The sequence below is a fragment of the Malus domestica genome, chromosome 04 (assembly GCF_042453785.1).
Source record: "Malus domestica chromosome 04, GDT2T_hap1".
NCBI lineage: Eukaryota > Viridiplantae > Streptophyta > Magnoliopsida > Rosales > Rosaceae > Malus > Malus domestica.
The window spans coordinates 12,934,153-12,957,536 of NC_091664.1; the positions used below are offsets into that span (position 1 = coordinate 12,934,153).

The 23,384-nt window shown below is 38.8% G+C and overlaps 1 long non-coding RNA gene across 1 annotated transcript; it reads right to left on the minus strand.

The window, feature by feature from the left end:
* Positions 1-5,918: 5,918 nt before the first annotated feature.
* LOC139195270 (uncharacterized) lies at positions 5,919-8,821 on the minus strand. Its single transcript, XR_011579999.1, has 2 exons — positions 6,181-8,821; positions 5,919-6,109 (listed from the first exon to the last, which is right to left on the minus strand). It is a non-coding gene; the product is annotated as an uncharacterized lncRNA (long non-coding RNA).
* Between the last annotated feature and the right edge of the window lie 14,563 nt (positions 8,822-23,384).

Here is a 23,384-nt window from a genome sequence, read left to right on the forward strand (position 1 = left end):
GTTTGACATTGAAATTAAGGACAAGAAGGGGAGTGCCATTGTGGTGGCTGATCACTTAAGCAGATTGGTGCATGAAGAGGAGTCCATTCCCATTCCAGAAACATTTCCAGATGAGCAACTACTATCCATTCAAGTAAGTGAGCCTTGGTATGCTGATTTGGTCAATTATTTGGTGTCTAAACAAGTTCCTAACACCCTAAACAAGTTCCAACGTGATAAACTTAAAAAGGATGCTAGATTTTATGTTTGGGATGACCCATACTTATGGAAATACTGCCCAGATCAGATTCTAAGAAGGTGTGTTCTTGAGTCCGAATTTCACTCAATTTTAAGTTTCTGTCACACCTATGCTTGTGGGGGCCATTTTGGCACCCAAAGGACAGAAAGTGGTTTTTATTGGCCTACTTTGTTTAAAGATGCTAGAACTTTTTGTTTAACATGTGATCGTTGCCAAAGGACAGGTAATATAGGCTAAAGAAATCAAATGCCGCAGGTTCTCATCCTTGTTGTTGAAATATTTGATGTTTGGGGTATTGATTTTATGGGTCCTTTTCCTTCATCTTTTGGTTTCAATTACATATTACTTGCGGTTGATTATGTTTCAAAGTGGGTGGAAGCAAAAGCCACCCGAACTAATGATTCTAAAGTTGTGGTAGATTTTGTGAAAACTAATATCTTTTCCAGATTTGGGATGCCTAGGGTGCTCATAAGTGATGGGGGGTCTCATTTTTGCAATCGTACCATTGAGGCGCTGCTTAAGAAGTACAATGTGACGCATAAGGTTTCCATACCTTATCACCCCCAAACAAATAGCCAAGCCGAGGTGTCTAATAGAGAGATCAAACAGATTTTGGAGAAGACCGTTGGGCCAAATAGAAAAGATTGGAGCTTACGTTTGGATGATGCACTATGGGCGTATCGCACGGCTTACAAAACCCCCATTGGTATGTCTCCCTTTCGGCTCGTTTATGGCAAACCATGCCATCTTCCCGTGGAATTAGAACATAAGGCATATTGGGCTATCAAGACCTTCAATTTGAATGTGGATCAAGCTGGAATTCATAGAAAACTTCAATTGAGTGAACTTGAAGAGATTAGGCATGAAGCTTATGAGAATGCTCAAATTTACAAAGAGAAGACCACGACATTCCATGACAAGATGATTCAAGGCAAAACTTTCTCACTAGGGCAGAAAGTGTTGTTGTTCAACTCCCGTCTTTGTCTATTCCCTGGTAAGTTACGTTCCAAGTGGGTTGGTCCGTTTGTTATTACTCATATTTTTGTTCATGGTGCAGTCCAAATCAAAAGTTTGAAAATGGGGTAAGAATTCAAGGTGAATGGGCACCGCTTGAAGCCATACTATGAGAACTTTGTGGAGCATGTCGTGGAAGAGACACCCCTTCATGCCGTGGGCTCTAATGTAGATTGAAGACGACTCGTCCGGCTGCAAGATATTAAAGAAAGCGATTCTTGGGAGGCAACCCATGCATTCACCAAGGAGAAGATGGAACTTTCATTCCAAACCCAGATTTGCGTTTCTACACTCTTCTCCTTGTTGTTTTATTTTTTGTTTGTTTGTTTGTTTGTTTGTTTTTGGTGTGAGTTTATGCTTGAAACATTGAGAACAATGTTTGATTTAAGTGTGGGGGGGGGGAGGGTAACCAAGTTGTTCCTTGTTATTTTAGGTGTTTTAAGCTGTTTTGGAGTGTTTTAGAGTGTTTTGACTTAAAAATCCGAAAATCTCATAAAAACTTGAAAAAGTGTTTTGAAAAGCCCAAAAAAGAGTTGTTTTTGTGTGTTTGTTTGTGTCTTAGGCTACCTTCCAACACAATGATGAGTATTCGGTTTGTAATTGCATGACTATTAAAGAGAGTTATACACATGGATGAAAGTTTGATTTGCTCCTTGATTTATGCTTGGTTGTGGTTATAATTTATGAATTCACATGCGAATTAAGGAAAAATCATTTTGTAACATGCTTGAAGGAAGGAACTCAAATAAACGCTACAACCTTGTGAGACTTGAGCCTAAATGTTTATTTGGAGAATTAATAATCTGTGCATCATTGTTTTCTAAAGTCGTTGCATGATCTCATTATTATTTGCTTGGTTACTACTTAGAAGGCGTTTCATCATTTAGTTCCAAATGCTAGAACTCATGCTCATTTCATTCAAAGCATGCTATTGATTTGCATAACACATATTCAAGATGAAGTTGTGTAGTGACCACCACCAAAGCCAAATTTCCGTGTATCCTACTTCATTATATGTTTAAGTTTAACCCCATTGAGCCTTGTGTAGCCTATGTTCTTTGTTAACCCACACTATCCTCACCTAGCCTAGATTAGGACCATCCATACCCTTGTTCTTGAAGCATAGTAAACCATGACTCAAAATGAATTCCTTTTGATTAATGTATTGCAGAAAACAAGTGTGGGGGAAGTGATTCTTGTTGTGTGTGTGTGTGCCAAAGTCCTTAATAAGGCACGGGTAGAAAAGAAAAAGAAAAGAAAAATTCGTGAAAAATAGAAAGAAAAAAAAAGTTGTGAAAAGAGTGAAAAAGAGTTGAAAAATGTATGAAAAAGAGTTCTAAAGTGTTGTTTGTTGAAGAAAGGGCCCAAAACATTGAATTCAGCCCTAAGGGTTGCATGAATCTTCCCTTTGTGTTTAAAAGTTGATTTCTGCATTCTAAAGTGAATTCTAAGTTTCGATTTCATTACTTTGCTTGCTATTGCTTTAAGAACGTTTGTTATCCCTATCCTTCCTTTGTTAACCAATACCCCAAGGCCCGTTTCAAACCTTGACTTCTATCTTGAGTGTTATGTGTTTCAAGTTGTGGAGTTTGAATTTGGTATGAGCATATGGTGTCACTGGTTCTTGCATCTAAGTAGTAGCATTCCATTCATGAGATCATATCTAAACATGCTTATTAACTCTAGAAATTGCTTTCTTTGTTATACATATATGTGAGCGTTCGTTTTCATGTCTACATCAATCTTCTCACATATAACTAGTATAGGGTGTGTAGTTAGAAAATATGAGTGAAAATTGAGTGCATATCTTGTAAGGAATTGAGCGAATTCTCTAAGGCATGTTACTACATTCAAAACATCGTTTTAATTGGTTAATTGTCAACTAGTAAGTGGTGACTATGATTAAGTATGTGCTCAAGTGTGAAGATGACTAAAATCTATGGGGATGAAGATTTTTAACATGTCATGTGCATTGGAAATCCCTGAGGCAAACGTTGGAAGGTTTAGGTTGTGTTTTGTTTCGTTTTTGTTTTCTTGAGTTCATTTTGTTTTGCTCGAGGACTACCAAATGCTAAGTGTGGGGGAATTTGATAGGAGCATTATTATGCGACTTAATTGGCTTGTTCTTGTGCATTTACGTTGTGTTTAGTTATTTTAGTGTTTAAAGTCATTTTCGTGTGTTTTCAGATTCTAAGGACAAAATATGCAAGAAGATGCATTTTGGAGCCTTTTGGAGCAAAATTGGGCTTGGAATGGTTATCACATGCTTGGAGCAAAAGGAATGGACGAAATTGAAGATTTAAAGAAGTAAGGATTCCTAATCAACTAAGGATTCCTAATCAACGAAGGACTCCTAATTGAAGATGGATTCCTACTCCAAGAAGGATTCCTACTTGAAGTAGGAAAGTTAAGCCAAGGTTTCCTATTTTGGTTTGACCTTTCCTAAATCCTAATTGTCCCTATGTTCCAGCAACATTGAAGGCCTTTTAAGCATTCTAGGACACAAATTACACATTCCTTGCATGGTCCAATTCCTTGACCCACTTGTCCCACTTTCCCTTTCCCTTGCCGTGCAAGGGAACCTATTTCCCTTCAGTTTTAGGACACTTTGCCTTCCCTAAAACACATGCCGCAACCTCCTTGCCCTTTCCTCTTCCTTGCCGTGCAAGGGAGATGGTTCTTTCCTGTTTCCTTGCATTAAAACACATTCCTATTGTGTTTTAATGCCTTGCCGCACCTCTTAGCCTTTTTCCTTAAGTTCTCTGATTTTATTTCAAATTTCTGAAAACCTTGGACTTAATTTCTGTAAACCTAAATAACCTAGGGTTTTAATTCCTGAAACCTTTAAATAAACTTCTTTTTGGCAGCCACAAATCATCCATTCATTCACCCATTCACACCAGAAATCCATCCCCACTCTCTGCCACATCCATCCTTCACCATTCTCCATATTTTCTGACCTAAAACAACCTTTGCCGCACCATACACCTATCCTAACCATAAACCCATCCTTCTACACCATCCATAACCCCTTAAACTCACCACCAAACCTTGTGCCGCAGCAAAGGAAGGGAAGAAGAAGTGCTTGAATGTTCTTGCTGTTTAATTTGGATCGTTGGAGCGTTTAGGTGTTTTCTTTCTTTTGTTTACAATGTATAAATCTGTTTTCCTTTGTTTTGTGAACATGAGGAACTAAACCTTCTTGCCTAGGGGGCTATTCAATACCATGATTATACTTGCAATATGAATTGATTACCTTCAATTGTTATTTCATAAGTTGTAAATTCAATTTGCTTGACCGTTTGATTGATAACTTATTCTTATATGTCTATTAAGAGTGCACACTTAGTTTTCATGCAAGGATTTGAAGCTAAAATATAAGAGAGTTTCACCTAATAGTTACAAACTTATATTTTCAAGTAGTGGAGGTCGCTTATAAACGATCGCGTTAAGTGAATTCTTGGCAAGAGTATCATGCCCATCATAGTTACAAATGCCTCGTCAATACTTATAGTTTTCATGAAGCTTAATGATCTTTGATTGTACCTTTATTGTGCTTTTCACGTAGGGGACTTTTAGAGAATGTTTTGAATTGTTGTATGTGCTTTCCCATCCAAATCATTAACTTAAGGAGAACTTGAAGGTTAAAAAAGTGTTGTCACAGTTAACTTGGAGTATTGAGTTTCATGGTTTATTGAAAGTAGCAATTGGAAATCAATTTAAATGCAAGTGTGTTGTGTGTGGAGAAGAACCATCTAGCTAGCCCATCATGCATCTGATGCGTAAAATAAGTTAACACACAAAATTAAACCCTCTTTTTGACAATTGTAGTATAGATGTAAGTAGGGTATCGTTCTAGGCCGGGGATTAGGAGGGATTGCTAATCTATTAAATTAACTTAAAAATATTAAATAAGACTCAAGGACACAAAACTAGGCTAAAAACTCTAATAACTCGAAACACACTTAAAATGACTCAAAATAATGAAAACAATTAAATTAAACACTAGGAACTGAAATGGACGGAAATTAAATTAAAAGACTAACAATAAAGAAAACTAACTAAATAATATAATTTAATAATGGATGGGTGTTTGGTTTTGATGAAAAATAAATTAAACTTAATTAAATTACAGAATTGATAAAAACATAAAATTAAGGTAAAATGATAAATGACGGACTAGCTAGAGGGTTCTTCTCCACATATGACACATATGCAACCTAAATTGATTTTCAGTTGTTCTTTCAATAAATTGTGAATCTCAAAACTCCAGATTAACCGTGAACAGCACTTTTTTAATCTTCAAGTTTTCCTTAAGTTATTGAATTGGACGGGAAAACGCATACAACAATTCAAAACATTCTTCAAAAGTCCCCTACGTGAAAAGCACAATAGAGATACAATCAAAGATCATTAAACTTTGTGAAAACTATAAGTATTGACGAGGCATTCGTAACTATGAAAAGCATGATACTCTTGCCAAGAATTTACTTAACGTGATTGTGACTAGCAACCTTTACTACTTGTGAAAATAAGTTCATAACGATTAGGTGAAATTCACTTATATTCTAGCATCAAATTCATGCATGTAAATTAAGCGTGCACTCTCAACCAACATACACAAATCAGTTTTTATACGAACGGATAAGTAAATTGAAATCACAACTTATGAAATCACAACCGAAGGTAATCAATTCATATTACAAATATATCCATGGCTTTGAATTAACCTCTAGCCAACATAAATTTAATTACACATTATTAAAATAGAAATAAAATATAGATTTAGAAAGATTTAACCGAGAGAGAGGAGAGTGCTTGCTGCTTCTTCTTATTCCGTTTTTCCTGCGTGCTGACCTCATGCTCAAGCTGCCTCTTTTCCTGTTTCCCCGCGTCCTGCGTTTCTTGTCAAGCTGCTGCGTGCTGACCTTCCCTGCACGCTGCCAAGTCACGCTGCCTAATGGCAGCTCACCTTCTCTCCCTCACCTCCTGCACGTACTGACCTTCTCACTCCTCTGGCGCTGCCCCGTGTCCTCCTGCTCTCCTTCCCTATTTCCTTCTGTTTCTTTATTTTTTATATCCTTTTCTGCTTCTGGCAGCAGGGCTGCCCCCCACCAATCACGCCAACCTTTTTTTTTTTCTATTTCGTGTCCCTCTCCTTTCTATCCCCCTCGTAATTTTTTATTCTCTTTTCTTTCACGCCTAACCTTCCCGTCAGTCAAGGTTGCCAGCTGCAAAAGGGCAGCTCCTTCCCATCCTCAATTCTCTTGGATTCCTTTCACCCCCCTTTCTGCCTTTTTCTTCTTTTATTTTATTCTTCTTTTGTTTTCCTGTTGTTTTTCACGTTTTCTTTTCTTTTCTTTATTCTTTCTACAAAACATAACAAATCTTATAAACACAAAAATAACGTAAATAGCTCAAAAATATAAGGAACTAACTAAGAAAAGACGAGTGAATTCGAAGTAAAAATATATATAAATATGATCCGATCAGCATCTAATTCAACCAATTTCGTGCAAATCTGTTTAGTTTTAATCTTGCTTTGTTTTACTTTATTTTCGTCCAAAATCAAATTCCCTTTACTTTAGAGTGTCTAATTAGTTAGAATCTGTTTAGTTTGTGTTTTTAAGTGTTTTGAATCAACATAAAACCAAAATTCGTCCAAAAGAGTGTTTAGAGTCCAAATCTGCCCAGTTTGTGTATTTAGGCATATTTGAGCGTTTTTAGCTTGTTTTGAGTCTTTTGAATTTGTTTTGAGTTCTTTGAGTCTAGTTAAGTGTTTTTAAGTTTATTTTTATATATTTGAGTCAGTTTAGAGTGTTTTAGCAATCCCTCCTAATCCCCGGTTTAAGAATGATCCCTACTTATCCGTACTACAATTGTCAACAAGAGGGTTAATTTGTGTGTTAAGTGAATTTTCGCTTCAGTCAGTACGATTCATCTCTTCCGACTGTCTGCACTCAGGTAGGTCGATCACGTTTTTGTCAAGCAAGTCTTTCAACATGGCAACCACATATAGAGTCGGGGAACGGATAAGTCTTCTCCTTAAGCTCCTTCAAAGTGCGTCTACACATCTCTAGATCATGAAAAAGCTTTGGTTTGAATCGCCTTACCACATGTAAAGATTTTGACGGAAGATGTGTTGACTGTCATTACTTCCTTGTTGGATTTTGCACGCAGTATTCTCCACCTTAGGCCAAAAAACTTTGTCGTTCTTGTAGTCAGTGATCGGTTCTTTCTTCTTATGATGGGCGATGCTCAACTCCATGTTATGGGCGTGGGTGGCTAGCTCTTTGAAGGTCCGTGGTTTGATGTCTTGAAGGATGTAATGTAATCCCTATTACATGCCTTGGACACACATCTCGATTGAGGAAGTCTCCGAGAGTCTATCTTTACAGTTAAGACTTAGACTGCGCCATCGGTTGATGTAGTCAACGACTGGCTCATCCTTCCACTGCTTTGTATTTGTGAGCTCTAGCATGCTTACAGTGCGGCGGGTGCTGTAGAAGCGGTTGAGGAATTTTTGCTCCAACTGCTCTCAATTGTTGATGGACTCAAGCTCTAGGTCCATGTATCAGTCAAACGCATTTCTATTCAGAAAGCGGACAAACTGCTTTGTGAGGTAGTCTCCTCCAGTCCCTGCATTGTTGCAAGTCTCGACAAAATGGGCGACGTGTTGCTTTGGGTTTCCCTTTCCATCAAACTGCATAAACTTTAATGGTTGGTACCCTGTCGGCATCCTCAACCTATTAATCCTCTTGGTGTATGGCTTTGAGTACAACAATGCATTCTGCGAAGTACCTTCCACCTGTGTTCTGACGGTGTTGTCAATAATGTCCTGGATATGTTGTATGGAAAGAAAGCCTATGAATGTCGTTGCTTGGTCTGGCTTCTCGACTTTCTCCACTAGAGGCTCATCTTCTTCGTCGGCTTCTCTCTTTAGTGGATCAACCTTTGGGTCGCAGTCAACTTTTTCGTCATGCTACGCCTTCAATCAATTTATGAGTGCAGTGATTTGCAAGTCTTTCTCCTCTGCAGTCCTTTATGAGCCTTGCAATTGCTTCACTTATTTGAGCTAGTTGTTTTTCAATGGAAGTAACGCCAATGGTCACGACTTGTACAACCAATAAACGCGACTTTCCTTCAGACATCCAGGGTGTTGACGAAGAACCCCGTTGGCCATTTTGGGATGTTATCTTGTGCGCCTCAATAGCATGCTTCGGTGCCCCCAGTAAGGTTAGGTTGATGATAGACTCGCGCATTTGATGCTCCCCTTGCTCCCTTAGTGGCACCAACTTTGAAGCGGCATGTTAAGGAGTGGTTTTTGAGCCAATGGATTGTTCGTTTTCACCGGAAGTGCTCAGGATCCTTCCCTTGGTGGTTGCAAGAATGGCTTGTTCCTTGCTTGATGCCATTGATTTTGAGGTGTGTTCGGATTCCTTAACAGAGAAATAGATGAGAGGTAGAGATGGTCCCGCTGAGTGTGCCAAATTTGTAAATACGAATTTTCCTGCGATGAATGGAACAATAACACATTTACAAAATAATATTTTGTATTAATGATTTTGGGGTTACAATCTCTCTCAAATTTGGTCATCTGATTCGATCTTCGTAAGGTGTAGATTTGTGGATTGAGGGTCTTTGGGCTTGATCTTGGATGAACGGTTGCAAGTTTCTTCAAGGGCCTTCGGGGCTTGATCTTGAAGATTAAGGGAAGTTTCTTCAAGGGCCTTTGGGGCTTGATCTTGAAGGTTGATGGAAGTTTCTTCAAGGGCCTTTAGGGCTTGATCTTGAGGGTTGAGGATGAACAGATCTTCAAGGGCTTTTGGGCTTGATCTTTAAAAATGGGGATGAACGGATCTTCAAGGGCTTTTGGACTTGATATTGAAGAACGGATAAATGGATCTTTAAGGGCCTTTGGGGCTTGATCTTGAAGGTTGATAGATTAACAGATCTTCAAGCGCTTTTGGGTTGGATCTTGACGAACGGTTGTGAGGATTTCTTCAAGGGCTTTTGGGCTTGATCTCGAAGGTTGATGGATGAATAGATCTTCAAAGGCTTTTGTGCTTGATCTTGAAGAATGGTTGTGTGGATTTGTTGATGTTGTTGATCTAAAAGGTCGTTGGGGCTTGATCTTAAGATGAAAGGATGATGAACGATGAACACCTTCTTCAAGGGCCGTCAGGGCTTGAGCTTGAAGGAGGATTTAACGAAGAACGAATAGGGCTTTCTTAATCCTTCGGGATTTGCTTGAAGCTTTAGAGTTTCAAAGCTTGAAGGTTTTGGTGTGATGTGAATTGGTGCATGAATGAATGCCTTGGCTTCCTATTTATAGAATTCCAAAACTTGAATTTTGGATTTAAATAATTAGATGAAATAAATCATTTTTGCCAGGTGTTGACACGTGTCATATTTGACGGCTTTTCTGATGATTTTCGATTTTTCGTTGGGTTACATGCTACGTGTAAAATTTATATGACACATGGACGTTCACATTTTAATTATTGATCAACATTTATTTCACCGAAATTTCGATGTCTACAATTGGATATCTCTTTATTATGACTAAAGAGATATTTGGGTGGAAACATTAAAAGTAATGACTTCAATGTGTTCCATCATGCATACAAAATATATCGCCATATAGAAGCTTACAACAATGTTGTTTGGATGGGAAAGTGAAGGATTATTTTGTGAAAACATGTTCATTTAAGCAACATCTATAAGCATGCAATTAACAATTAAAGGCGGAATCATGCTTGCATGCACTTAAAAACAAAACATTACCCAAGAAATTCAAAGCCTAGTAGATTGGTGAACCAAAACTCAACTCAAAACAAAGTGAGTTGAAATTTATACCTTTGTAGATTCCTCTTTGCATAAGCAAAGGCTAATCACCCAAAGAGAGGGCCTTCATTCCTTGCATCTTAAATCTATGGATTTGGATGGATGAATAGGTTTCTCCAAGTTCCCAAAATTGAGAACCTCTAAGTCTCTTCACCAAGGAGAGATTGGAGAAGAAATGAGTGACCTTGGAGTAGTGGGATTGCAAGATGCACCCCCAAGGTGGCCGGCCTCTTTAGAGAGAAATGGAGAGACAAGTTCTCACCAATTTTCTCCAAAACAAACCCTTAATGAATTTTGGCTATAAAGTCATATTTATACCTTTATTCATTGGAGTGGCAAACTTGTAAATAAGTCCAAGTTCACTACCCTAAACAATATGGCCGGCCATTAGGATATTTTGGACTAATTGGGCCTTTGTGAATCATTATTCGTTAAGTTGTCATACAACTTAAGTTAATGGGCTTGACGTTCGAAGCCCATTGGGCCTTAAGGTCCAAAACTATCCCGAGGGCTTTAACGAACTTATTCGTTTGATTAATTAACATATTAATTAATCCTTGCCATAAATAAATGATTAAACCATTTAATCATTCTTACTCATCTCCATTGTTTCTTCAATCTCCTCCTTACACGGTGTGCGATCCATTAGGTTCCTTTTAGCGAGGCAGTGGGCGATTAAAACCATTTTACATCGATTGTGAATTGAAACTTACTTTCAATTCTCCCTTTAGTGATTACACACGTTTAGGGCTTCCACAAACCATGAGTGACACCTTGCAGCATATCATGGTTACCCAAGCTAATCAGAAGAGGTAGAGAAAACCTATTCAGTCTGGGATTACAAATGCAATACGGTCTTTCTCTAATCTAATACTCCTGACCACATTGTTTGGTTTGATAGTTTATTTATTCATGTCTACTATCCAATGTGATTCGTGTGCTTATATGATTTCCTTGAATGTGATTCGGAACGCATTCCCAAATCTCATTCATACTCTGGCCAGAGATTCTAAATCATATCATAGAGTATTCTCCCTCAAACGGTTTGAAGGTTAGAGATCCCTTGTTGCGCATTCACTTGCCTCCATGACTAAGTGGCTTAACCCCAACGATGCCGTGGACACCCCGAGGGGGAGACTTTGACATAATCAAAGATCAAGTACTTAACCACAAGACAACTGTGATGCCTCAGGTCAAAGGACTAATTTGCATTATCCCAACCATGAGTTCTCATGTGACATGAGTATGAGAACTCTTCGTTGATCGCGTTCAGTGAACTCATTCTCTACTGAGCACCTACGTACTTGTCTTGATGTCACACACACCAATGACTCGAGACTAGTCACTCTCCCTGAGAGAAGATATAGCACGTACCGATCTTGACGGACTGTCAATGCCCAATTGGCAATCCTATGATCAGGAACATTTAGGATGTGTCTACGAAAGAATGGTCTCATGAATCTAACTTCATTAGATTACATTCTCCCAATCACATATTCCTTGGACTTTATCGTTTAAGCATATAACATTTATATGAGACGGCTCAAACAATAATCTTTGCCCTTTATAGTTAAACTAGATTAGTTTAACATGTGAAATGTCCGTAAAGTATCATCATATGATTGGCTTTAGGGCACATTTCCAACAGAAAGTTCATTTATAAACTCTCTATTCGGTTCTAACTAGAAAGTGTCTCTAGTGTACCGACACTACGACACTAATGGGGCGATAGCTTAAGCTAGGGAAAACTCAAATGAGAGACTGAACCACATGATTGAGAATCATGTATAATGGTGACGTCGTTATTCTCAAGGTTGTTTCCATGGATAACATATAGATATCCATTGTCTAGGCCAACTACTCAGCCATTTTTTTGAAATGAATTCAGAAAAGGTATCATCACTAATGACCAAGCTGATTAGCTCTAGTGCAAATGGGAGATTGTTGGAAATGTGCCCTATAGCCAATCATATGATGATACTTTATGGACATTTAACATGTTAAACTAATCCAGTTTAATATAAAGGGCAAAGATTATTGTTTAAATTCGTCTCATATAAATGTTATATGCTTAAACGATAAGTCCAAGGAATATGCAATTGGGAGAATGTGATCTAAAGCAGTTAGATTCATGAGACGATTCTTTTTTGTATACATACCCTAAATGTTACCGATCATAGGATTGCCAATTAGGCATTGACAGTGCTTTAAAGTCAGTACGTGCTATGTCTTCTTTTAGGGAGAGTGATTGGTCTTAAGTCATTGGTATAACTGACACCAAGACAAGCATAAAGGTGCTCAATAGAGAACGAGTCCACTCAACACGATCAACGAGAAGTTCTCATACTCATTTCACATGAGAAATCATGGTTAGGATAATGAAAAGTAGTCATTTGACCTGAGACATCATAGTTGTCTTGTGGTTAGGTCCTTGATTTTTGACTATGTCAAAGTCACTTCGTTAGAGGGTGTCCACGACATAGTTGGGGTTAAGCCACTTAGCCACGGAGGCAAGTGACTGTGCAACAAGGGATCTCTAGCCTTCAAACCTTTTGAGGGAGAATACTCTATGATATCATTAAGAATCTCTGGCCAGAGTATGAATGAGATTTAGGAAGTCGTTCCAAATCACATTCAAGGTAATCATATGAGTAAGAGAATCACATTGGATAGTAGACATGAATAAACTATCAAACCAAACAATGTGGTCAAGAGTATTATATTAGAGAAAGACCGTATTGCATTGTAATCCTAAACTGAATAGGTTCTCCACCTCTTCTGATTAGCTTGGGTAGCCATGATATACTGATAGCTGTCATTCATGGTTTGTGGAAGCCTTAAAGGTGTATAATCACTAAAGGGAGAATTGAAAGTATGTTTCAATTCACAATCGATTTGAAGAGTTCTAATCGCCCATTGCCTTGCTAAAAGGAACCTAATAGATCATACACCGTGTAAGGTAGAGATTGAAGAAACAATGAAGATGAGTAAGGATAATTAAATGGTTTAATTATTTATGGCTATGATTAATTAATATGTTAATTAATCGAATGAATAAGTTCGTTATAAACCTCGGGTTGGTTTTGGCCCGCAAGGCCCAATGGGATTTGAATGTCAAGCCCATTAACTCAAGTTGTATGACAACTTGAAAACACAAAAGGCTTCAAGGCCCAAATAACCTATAATGGCCGGCCATGTAGAAAGGGGTAGTGAACTTGCCTTAATTGCAAGTTTGCCACTCCATTGTGAGGTGGTATGAAGGCAACTTTAAAGCCATTTCATCCTTAGGGTTTTTCTTTGTAGATAAGATGAGAACAAAAGCTCTCTTGACTGTCTAAGAGGCCGGCCACCCTAGAGGAACATATCTAGCAATCTTCCTTCGTCTAGGTCACTCATCTCTTCATGAATGCTCTCCTGGGCGTGGAGACTTAGAGGTTCTCTATTTTGGGAACTTGGAGAATACATTCATCTATCCTCCTCCAAGAAATCCATGGAGCTAATAAGTAAGGAAAGAAAGCCCTCTCTCTTGGGTGATTAGCCTTTGCTTATGCAAAGAGGAATCAACAAAGGTGTAATATGTCTAAACTCGCTTTGTTCTTGAGTTGAGTCTTGGTTCACCATAACTACTAGGCTTTGAATTTCATGGGTTAAGTTTTGTTTTTGAGTGCATACAAGCATGATTCCGCCTTTTAATTATTAATAGCATGCATAGATGTTGCTCAAATGAACTAGTTTTCACAAATATTTCCTTCAACTGCCACGTGATGAGCGGACCCCAAGTATCATGATGTGAGAATTACTTGACACACAAATTAAACCCTATTGATGACAATTGTAGTAATGATGCAAGTAGGGATCGTTCTAGACCGGGGATTAACTAGGGATGCTAATCAACAAATATAAGACTCAAGAATATAAGAAGAAACTTAAAAACACAAAAGTAGGTTTTAAAACACTAAACTAGACTCAAAGAGTTCAAAACACTTTAAGGCACAAACTAAACAAACTTAAACACACTTCGATACAAGAAAGTAAATGGGAGGTATTGGTTTGGATGAGATTGAGATAACAACAAAAAGTAAAACTAAATAGATGGTTGATGGATTAGCTAGAGATCCATTCTTCACACATGACACACTTGTACATGAATTGATTTCCAATTGCTTTTCAATAGATTATGAAACTCAACACCCCAGATTAACCGTGATGCACTAATTAATTCTCAGATTTTCCTTGATTTATTGAATTGGATGAATGCATACGACAATCCAAATTATTCTCCAAAAGTCCTCTACATGAATGCATAATAGAGATACAATTAAAGATCATTACGTTCTATGAAAATCATAAGTGTTAACGAGGCATTCGTAACTATGAATGCATGATACGTTTGCCAAGAATTCAATTAACGCGATTGTGACTAGCAACCTTCACTACCAATGAATATAAACTTGTAACGATTAGGTGAAACTCATTTATATCCTAGCATGAAATTCATGCATGAAAACTAAGTATGCATCCTTAATAAACATACAAGAATTAGTTTTGAAGAAAGTAGTTAATTGAATTGCATTCACAACTTATTAAATCACAATTGGAAGAAATCAATTCATATCTCAAACATGTTCATGGCTTCGAACTTCACCCTAGCTAAGTAAGGGTTTAGTTCCTCATACTTGCAATTAAACAAAAACAATTGATATTAAACATAGAGAAACAAAGTAGAAGACACCTAGAATGCTCCAACAACTCCAATGGAATGGCTAGCACAACTCCAAGCACTCCTCCTTCTTTGCAAGCCTTGGAACTAATGGAAATGTGTATGAATGGCTGTGTGTCATCCTTGAAGGCTGAATGGTGCTTATATAGAGGTTGGAAATGTCAAGCAATTGCAAGGTAATGGACAAGGGAAAAAAAACCCACGGCAATGAAGGAAGATGCTGCCAGCTTTTTGCCTTGTGTGTGTGTGCTGTCTTTGTGCTCTTTCCACCTAGAAATAATCATGCCAAAGCCACCCAAAGCTATAAGTGGGAGACCAACAAGAAATCCACTTCATAGTGGTCCAATTTCCTTGCTTTTCTGCTGTCCATTCACTCCCCTTGTTTTATTTCTTTTCTTTTGTTTGCTTTCAATTCCAATCTGCAAGTTGTCGTCAGCTAGACCTTCCCTTACTCAAATGCCTATAACTTCTTCTAGAAAAATGATATTAACAATCCGCGAAATGTTCTAGAAAATAGACATCTGTAGCTTTCCAAGCATATAAGGCTCATTCTCTAATTCATTCTGAGCTGTTCGTAATTTGCTCCCAAAGTCAGCTGATCAAAGTTGTAGAAATCTGCCAACTCCATTCCATTGCCGTGTGTGTGTGTTTGTGTTGTCATCATCACTTCCCACTCTTCCATGCTTTAATTTCTGATTCCTTGCTGCCCATGTGGTGTGTGTGTTGCTGTTTTCTTTCCTTCTTGCTGCCCATGTGGTGTTTATACTTGCACATGCATGTTCTTCATCCATTTAGCTAGCAATAAACACATTTTCTGCCATCACATGGCAGCTATGATGTTTGAAGTTGTAGGCCAACACTTTGCACACACACATGTAGATTTCTAGCCCATTGAATCATCAAATTCGTCCATCCTCATGTCTCCATGTTTGCACCATCCAATCTTGGCCCAAAAATGCTCCAAAGTGCTCCAAAATGCATCTTCTTGCATCCTTGGCCCATAGAACCTACAAACACACAAAAATGGCTTAAACTACTAACATAACTAAGAACTAAGAACATAAATGCACGAAAACAAACATACTAAGTCGCATAAATATGCTCCTATCAAATTCCCCCACACTTAGCTTTTGCTTGTCCTCGAGCAAAACAAAGAAACAAAACATAAGAACAAAACAAAACCTAAACCTTCCAACATTTACCTTAGGGATTTTCAATGCAACATGACATGCAAAAGATCATCATAACCACATATTTTGGCCTTCCCTACCCTTGAGCACATACTTAATCATAGTCACCATATACTAGTTCACATATAACCAATTAAAACGATGTTTTGAATGTAGTAACATGCCTTAGAGAATTTGCTCAATTCCTTACAAGATACACTCTTATTTTCACTCTGAATTTCTGACTACACACCCTACACTAGGTGTATGTGAGAAGATTGATGTAAACATGAAAACGAACACTCACATATGTTTAAAGCAAAGAAAGCAATTTCTGGAGTTATTAAGCATGTATAGATATGATCTCATGACTGGAATGCTACTACTTAGATGCGAGAACCAGGGATACCATATGCTCGTACCAATCCCAAACTCCACATATTGAAACACATAACACTCAAGATTGAAGTTAAGGGTTGTAACGGGGTTAGGGGTGATTGGCTAACAATGAAAGGTAAGGAAACAAACGTTTTTTAAAGCATAATAAGCAAAGTAATGAAATTGATGCTTAGAATTCCTTTTGAATGCAGCAACTAACTTTAAACACAATGGGGTTATTCATTCAACTTTTTAGGGCCGATTTCAACTTTTTGGACCCTTTCTACAACAAACAACACTTGTGAGCCTTTCCTCACTTATTTCAAACTCTTTTTTTTTGTTTTTTTTTTTTTTTTTTTTTAACCCGTGCCTTATTACTTTCTTTTGGCACACTAAACACAAAACTCTCATTCCCCCACACTTGTTTTCTGCATAAGGACAATCAAAAGGAATTCATTTTAAGTCATGCTTCATTATGCTTTAAAAACAAGGGTAAGGATAGTCCTAATCTAGGCTAGGTAAGGGAAATGTGGTTTAACAAAGAAAACAGGCTAAACAAGGCTCAACGGGGTTAAACTTAAACAAATATGCACGGGATAAGCTTTTTGGCTCTAGTTCACTACAGAACTTCATCTTGAATATGTGTTATGCAAATCAATGTCATGCTTTGAATGGAACGGGCATAAGTTCTAGTATTTGGAACTAAATGATGAAACGCCTTCTAAGTAGCAACCAGGCAAAGAATGATGAGATCATGCAACGACTTTAGAAAACAAAAATGCACAGATTAATAACTCTCCAAAGAACGTATTAGGCTCAAGTCTCTCAAGGTTGTAGTGTTAGTTTGAGTTCCTTCCTTCAAGCATGTTACAAAAACTGATTTTATTTTATTTTTTTTTTTTTTTTTGTGATTACATGTGAATTCGTAAACTATAACTATAACCAAGCATAAATCAAGAGCATATCAAACTTCCATCCATGTTTATAACTTTCTTTAACAGTCATGCAATTAAAAACCAAATCCTCATTATTTGTGTTGGAAGGTACCCTAAGACACAAACAAACACACAAAAACGACTCTTTTTGGCTTTTTCAAAACAATTTTTTTTATTATTTTTTTTTATTTTTTTTTATATTTTTTTATATTTTTGTCAAATTTTCGGATTTTTATGTCAAAACATACTAACATGCTTAAAAACACAATAAAAACACTTAAAACAGCAAGAAACAACATTGTAAGTGATAGGTGAATAAAATCCCACGAAAATCATGCAACAGCAACTTGTTTATATTTTTTTATATTTTTGTCAAATTTTCGGATTTTTATGTCAAAACATACTAACATGCTTAAAAACACACTAAAAACACTTAAAACAGCAAGAAACAACATTATAAGTGATAGGTGAATAAAATCCCACGAAAATCATGCAACAGCAACTTGTTTACCCCCCCACACTTAAATCTAACATTGTCCTCAATGTTTCAAACATAAACTCACAAAAAAGCAAACAAACAAACAACGAGGAAACATGATAAACATGGCAAAGTAAAAGCAACAGAGAGGAGGGTTAAAGAACGCAAACACCTGGTTTTGGAGTCGGAAATTCCTAGGTCTTCTCTATTTCCATGGGTTGCCTCCCAAGAAGCGCTTTCTTTAACGTCGTGCAGCCGGACGTCTATCATTCATCAATGATCTTTGGTGCCCACGGCATGGAGGGATAGATCCTCCACCACATGCTCCTCAAACAGGTCGTAATAGGGCTTCAATCGATGCCCATTAACCTTGATTTCATGTCCTGTTTTCAAGCTTTGGACTTGGACTGCACCATGAGGAAAGACATTAGTAACAATAAATGGCCCAATCCACTTGGAACGTAACTTACCGGGGAATAACCGAAGGCGAGAGTCAAATAGGAGCACTTTCTGTCCCTTGGAGAATGTTTTGGTACGAAGCATCTTGTCATGATACGCCTTGGTCTTGTCCTTGTAAATTCGAGCGTTCTCATAAGCGTCATGCCTAATCTCCTCGAGTTCATTTAGTTGGAGCTTTCTATGCACCCCGGCTGCATCTATGTCCATGTTGAAGGTCTTCACAGCCCAATGCGCCCTATGTTCCAATTCAACGGGCAAATGACATGGTTTACCATAAATGAGACGAAAAGGTGACATACCTAGAGGGGTTTTGTAGGCCGTACGATAGGCCCACAATGCATCGTCCAAGCGCAAACTCCAATCTCTCCTTGAAGGCCCCACAGTTTTCTCAAGAATTTGCTTGATCTCCCGATTTGAAACTTCCGCTTGCCCATTGGTTTGAGGATGATAAGGGGTGGATACCTTATGCGTCACTTTGTACTTCTTGAGCAAAGCTTCAATGGTTCGATTACAAAAGTGAGAGCCTCCATCACTAATGAGAACTCTAGGCATGCCAAACCTAGCAAAGATATTAGTTTTCACAAAATCTGCAACAACCTTTGAATCGTTAGTTCGGGTGGCTTTGGCTTCCACCCATTTGGAAACATAATCAACAGCTAGCAAGATATAAGTGAAACCAAAAGATGGAGGGAAAGGACCCATGAAATCTATACCCCAAACATCAAAGATTTCAACACTAAAAATGGGGGTTTGCGGCATTTGTTGTTTAGGACCAATATTGCCCGTTCTTTGGCATCTATCACAAGACATGCAAAATGTTCTAGCATCCCTAAAGATGGTAGGCCAATAGAAACCACATTCTAACACCTTAAGTGCTGTTCTTTGAGTGCCAAAGTGTCCCCCACAAGCATAAGTGTGACAAAAGGTTAGAATTGCATTAAACTCAGAATCGTGTACACACCTACGTATAACTTGGTCAGGGCAATATTTCCATAAATACGGGTCATCCCACACATAAAACCGTGCCTCTTTCTTCAATTTATCACATTGGTGTTTAAGTAATTCACTAGGAACATGTTTAGACACCAAATAATTCACCAAATCAGCATACCACGGTTCACTTACCTTGACGGACATCAGTTGCTCATCTGGGAATGTCTCTATGATAGGCACGACATCCTCCTCATGCACTATACGGCTCAAGTGGTCAGCCACCACGTTTTCACTTCCCTTCTTATCCCGGATTTCGATATCGAACTCTTGGAGAAGAAGCATCCAACGAATGAGTCGTGGTTTGGCTTCCTTCTTGGTGAATAAATACTTCAATGCTGCATGGTCAGTATAAATAATAACTTTAGTACCAAGCAAATAAGAACGGAATTTATCTAAAGCAAATACAACAGCAAGAAGTTCTTTTTCAGTGGTAGAATAATTCAATTGTGCATCATTTAAAGTCCGAGAGGCATAATAGATAACATGCGGCCTCTTTTCCTTCCTTTGCCCTAAAACAGCTCCTAATGCATAATCGGAAGCATCACACATAAGCTCAAAAGGAAAGCTCCAATCTGGTGGAACTATGATAGGGGCCGAAGTTAGCATTTCTTTTAGGTGATTGAACGCCTTCTCACACTCCTCGTTGAAGTCAAACGCCACATCTTTTTGGAGGAGACGGCAAAGAGGGTTTGAGATCTTGGAGAAGTCCTTGATAAATCGCCTATAAAATCCTGCATGACCAAGAAACGAACGAATCTCTCGAACCGAAGTAGGAGAGGGTAAGTAGCGTATAAGATCTATTTTCGATTTATCCACTTCAATTCCTCTTTCTGAAACAATATGCCCTAGAACTATGCCTTGTCTAACCATAAAGTGACATTTTTCCCAATTAAGCACAAGGTTAGTTTCTACACATCGTTTCAAAATTATTGTGAGATTTTCCAAACAACCATCAAATGAATCACCAAACACACTGAAATCATCCATAAATACCTCAATAATCTTTTCCACAAAATCTGAAAAGATACTTACCATACACCTTTGAAACGTGGCCGGAGCATTGCATAAACCAAAAGGCATGCGACGATAAGCAAAAGTACCAAAGGGGCATGTGAAAGTTGTCTTTTCTTGGTCATCCGGCGCTATGACAATCTGATTATATCCAGAATAACCATCAAGGAAACAATAAAAAGAATGACCGGCTAACCTTTCAAGCATTTGATCAATGAACGGCAAAGGGAAGTGGTCCTTCCTTGTGGTGGCGTTGAGCTTCCTATAATCAATGCACACTCTCCAACCTGTTTGGATACGGGTTGGCACAAGCTCATTCTCGGCATTTTTCACCACTGTCACTCCGGACTTCTTTGGAACACATTGCACCGGTGATACCCAACGACTATCAGAGATCGGATAAATTACTCCACAATCAAGAAGTTTGATAATCTCCTTTTTCACAACTTCCATCATTGGAGGGTTGAGACGGCGCTGAGCCTCTCGAGTTGGTTTAGCCCCCTCCTCTAGAAGTATGCGATGCATGCACGTAGTCGGGCTAATTCCCCTAATATCGGCCAAAGTCCACCCAATGGCCGTCTTGTGCTCTTTCAACACTCGGATCAACTTCTCCTCCTCTATGGTCGTGAGTGATGAGGAGACAATGACGGGCAATGTCTCGTTATCTCCCAGAAAGGCGTACTTTAAATGATCGGGCAACGGTTTAAGCTCAAGTACGGGTGCCTGAGTTACTGAGGGTAACAACTTATTAGTGGAGACTGAAATTGAAATTGGGTTAGAAGGCTTACCATGATATTGAGGTAGTGACTCAAGGGCAGCCACTATCTCGGCCTCCTCCACACTTCTAGGCACGGCAAAACCAGATTTTTGCCCAATTCCTTGTGCAATTGTTGTTTCAAGTGTATCCCTCTCCAAACAATCGAGAAAATCCTGCGCCAAATCATCAATTATATCAATAGAAAAGCAAGAATGATCGTCCTTAGGAAATTTAATACTTTCAGAAAGATTGAAATCAATGACTTCCCCATCAAATTCCATCGTTAAAGTTCCTTTAAACACATCTATCTTGGTGCGGGCTGTTTTCATGAAGGGCCTCCCTAATAGAATCGGCAATGGGGTGGAATGGGGTGAATCTTCCATGTCAAGCACGTAGAAATCCGCTGGAAAAATCAAGTCACCAACCTGCACCAAAACATCTTCCAAAACACCCTTTGGATATGCATTAGAACGATCGGCTAATTGAATTATCACACCATCATTTTTAAGCTCACCTAAGTTCATAGATGCATAAATAGAGTATGGCATAACATTAATTGAAGCCCCTAAGTCTAACATGCATTGTTCAAACTTAGTATTACCAATAACGCACGGAATTGTAAAACTACCCGGATCTTTGCATTTAGGGGGTAATTTCCTTTGTAACACGGCAGAGACATTTTCACTTACTTGAACCACCTCTTTGTTCGAAATCCTTCTCCTTGTTGTACAAAGTTCTTTTAAAAACTTAGCATACCTCGGGACTTGCTTAATCGCATCAAGGAGCGGGATATTGACTTGAACTTTCCGAAAGGTCTCTAGAATGTCCTTCTCAGCTTCTTCCTTCTTTGATTGCCTAAACCTGCCAGGAAAGGGCACATTTAGTGGAATAGAACTAGAAAAAGTTGAATTGGGACTTACCTTGGTGGTTTGGGATGGTTTAGGAGGACTAGATGAATTCGGCAAGGTTTGGTCTTCCTTGGCCTTGGGCTTTTCTCCCTGTGCTTCTTCTTGCAGCAACTTGTCCTCCTCGTCTTGACTTGATTTGGATGTATTGGAGTCCGTTCCAACCTGTTTACCACTTTTTAACATGATGGCCTTAGCGGTTTCAAATCCTCCATTCGGGTTCATAACGGTTGAACTAGGCAATCTGCCTTGTTCTCTAATTTGCCCCATAAATTCTGCAATTTGACCCATTTGCTTCTCCAAATTGTCCACCCGTTTGTCTTGGATTTGTCTCTCCTTATTTTGAGTTTGTACTTCCTGCGTCAAAGTAGTAAGTAACTTAACAATGTGATCATTATCCAAAGACATACCTGAGGTTGTTGGGGCAGATTGCACTTGGTTTTGATTGGGGACGAATGGCTTTGTATAAAAGCCCGGTGGTTGCTGCCTAAATCCTCCTTGTTGTTGGGGTTGTTGAGGATCCCGCCATTTGAAATTTGGATGGTCTCTCCACCCCGGATTGTAGGTATTAGAGTATGGATCATGGCGTGGTTGATTTTGGTTCCCAAAACCCACGGCATTGGCAGATTCCCAACCCCCATTCTCAATCAATTGAGGGCATTGATCATTTGCATGTCCTTGCATAGAGCACACGCCACACACACTTGGTCCATGAATCTTCATTCCCTCGGCCAACTGAGAAACAATAGAAGTAAGGTTAGCTAATTGGGATTGAATTTCGGGCATAGAACTTACCTCATTCACTTGTGGCCGTGGGTGGTCTCTTTGTCCAACACCTTCGTATTGTTGTGCATTATGTGCTCGGTTGGCAATTAGAACTTTTGCAGCCCCCGGAGTTTTATCCACCAGCGCACCTCCCGCCGAGGCATCAAGCATTTGGCGTTCCATGGGAAGGAGTCCTTCGTAGAAGTATTGAATGAGCAGCTCCTCCTTCATTTGATGTTGTGGACAAGAAGCAACAAGTGATTTAAAACGTTCATAATAAGAAGGAAACGATTCACCTTGATTTTGTTGGATGCCACTAATCCGTTTCCTCAAGAGAATGACTCTTGAAGTTGGGAAAAACTTCTCCAAGAAAGCTCTTTTCATACTATCCCAAGATGTAACCGTTCCGGGTGCTAACTCGTAAAGCCAATCCTTCGCCTTTTCCAAAAGTGAGAATGGAAAAGCCTTCATCATCAGAATGTTCCCGTCGACATTTATGGGTGTCATGCTCGAACAAACAACCTCGAATTCCTTGAGATGCTTGTTTGGCTCTTCCATGGAAAGCCCATGGTATTTCGGAATGTGGTGCAACAAGCTTGACTTCAACTCGAATTCATCGGTCTTGCCTTGGGCAGCCGCGGGGTATTGAATGCATAATGGTGCGGCATTGGTCAACCCCGAGGCCGAAAGCTCTTTAATGGTCCGATTGTCCGCT